Raw genomic sequence first — 2,500 nt, forward strand, 5'->3', positions numbered from 1 at the left:
CGTGAAACGCTAGAAATTGGCGGGGATGTGTCTCTTGTGGCTCACGGGGCTGTTAGGGTGGCACAGAAATCCCTCGGAATGGGAAAAAACGGGTCATTTTCGTGTCGCCACATTGCATGCGAACCGCATGAAACTTCCAGAGGCATTTGCAGCAGGAATGCATGTGCACTCAAAAAATGTGATATTTTTCACGGAGAGACCCCGTGAAACGCTAGAAGTGGGCGGGGATGTCTCTCTTGTGGCTCACGGGGCTGTTAGGGTGGCACAGAAATCCCTCGGAATGGGAAAACGGGTCATTTTCGTGTCGCCACATTGCATACGAACCGCATGAAACTTCCAGAGGCATTTGCAGCAGGAATGCATGTGCACTCAAAAAAGTGAATATTTCTCACGGATAGACCCCGTGATACGCTAGAAATTGGCGGGGATGTCTCTCTTGTGGCTCACGGGGCTGTTAGGGTGGCACAGAAATCCCTCGGAATGGGAAAACGGGTCATTTTCGTGTCGCCACATTGCATGCGAACCGCATGCAACTTCCAGAGGCATTTGCAGCAGAAATGCATGTGCAGTCAAAAAAAAATTGATATTTTTCACGGATAGACCCCGTGAAACGCTAGAAATTGGCGGGGATGTGTCTCTTGTGGCTCACGGGGCTGTTCGGGTCGCACAGAAATCCCTGGGAATGGGAAAACGGGTCATTTTCGTGTTGCCACATTGCGTACGAACCGCATGAAACTTCCAGAGGCATTTGCAGCAGGAATGCATGTGCACTCAAAAACTTCTATATGTTTCACGGATAGACCCCGTGAAACGCTAGAAATTGGCGGGGATGTGTCTCTTGTGGCTCACGGGGCTGTTAGGGTGGCACAGAACTCCCTCGGAATGGGAAAAGGGGTCATTTTCGTGTTGCCACATTGCATAGGAACGCCATGAAACTTCCAGAGGCATTTGCAGCAGAAAGGCACGTGCACTCAAAAATTTTAATATTTTTCACGCATAGACCCCGTCAAACGCTAGAAGTTGGCGGGGATGTCTCTCTTGTGGCTCACGGGGCTGTTAGGGTCGCACAGAAATGCCTCGGAATGGGAAAACGGGTCATTTTTGTGTGGCCACATTGCATAGGAACGGCATGAAACTTCCAGAGGCATTTGCAGCAGGAATGCATGTGCACTCAAAAACGTCTATATTTTTCACGGATAGACCCCGTGAAACGCTATAAATTGGCGGGGATGTCTCTCTTGTGGCTCACGGGCGCTGTTAGTTAGGGTCGCACAGAAATCCCTCGGAATGGGAAAAGGGGTCATTTTCGTGTTGCCACATTGCGTACGAACGGCATGAAACTTCCAGAGGCATCTGCAGCAGAAATGCATGTGCACTCAAAAACGTCTATATTTTTCACGGATAGACCCCGTGAAACGCTAGAAATTGGCGGGGATGTGTCTCTTGTGGCTCACGGGGCTGTTAGGGTCGCACAGAAATCCCTCGGAATGGGAAAACGGGTCATTTTCGTGTTGCCACAATTGGCATACGAACGGCATGAAACTTCCAGAGGCATTTGCAGCAGAAATGCATGTGCACTCAAAAACGTGAATATTTTTTCACGGATAGACCCCGTCAAACGCTCGAATTTGGCGGGGATGTTTCTCTTGTGGGTCACGGGGCTGTTCGGCTCGCACAGAACTCCCTTGGTCCACCTGATTCGTGCATACAGGCAGCAACTAAAACTCTGTAAACCTGCTGTGAGGACATCTAAACAGTGGACCAGTGAGGCTGTGGAAGATTTGCGGGCGTGCTTAGACTGTACTGACTGGGATATGTTCACGACTGCTACCAATAGTCTGGATGAACTCACAGAGGCTGTGTACATCAGCTTCTGTGAGGACTGCTGTATCCCAACACGTACCAGGGTGAACTTTAACAACAACAAGCCCTGGTTCTCAGCAAAGCTCAAAAGGTTGAGGTTGGAGAAGGAGGAAGCGTTTAGGAGTGGGGATAGAGACAGATTCAAGGAGTCGAAGAACAGGTTTAGCAAAGCGGTGAGAGAGGCTAAACGACTGTACTCAGAGACACTAAAACACCAGTTCTCTACTAACGACGCTGCTTCTGTCTGCCAAAGGGCTCAGGCACATCACCAACTACAAACCCAGAGCGCCCCACACCACTAACGACTCCCGCCTAGCCAACGACCTGAACGAGTTCTACCGTAGATTTGAAAGACAATTGGACTGTCCTGAACCACCCCTTCCCACCCAAGAGGCCCCATCCCCCACCCATACTACAGAAACGACTCTCTCCTTTCAGGAGGGAGAAGTTAATGGGCTTTTCAAGAGGCAGAATCCACGCAAAGCAGCCGGGCCGGACTCTGTCTCTCCAGCCACCCTCAGGCACTGCGCTGGCCAGCTGTCTCCGGTGTTCACCAACATCTTTAACACCTCCCTGGAGACATGCCATGTACCAGCCTGTCTCAAGTCCTCCACCATCATCGCTGTGCCCAAAAAGC

The sequence above is a fragment of the Petromyzon marinus genome, unplaced genomic scaffold (genome assembly GCF_048934315.1).
Source record: "Petromyzon marinus isolate PM22_M1 ecotype Great Lakes invasive population unplaced genomic scaffold, UKy_Petmar_22M1.pri1.0 PM_G_Scaffold_149, whole genome shotgun sequence".
In the NCBI taxonomy this organism is placed as follows: domain Eukaryota; kingdom Metazoa; phylum Chordata; class Hyperoartia; order Petromyzontiformes; family Petromyzontidae; genus Petromyzon; species Petromyzon marinus.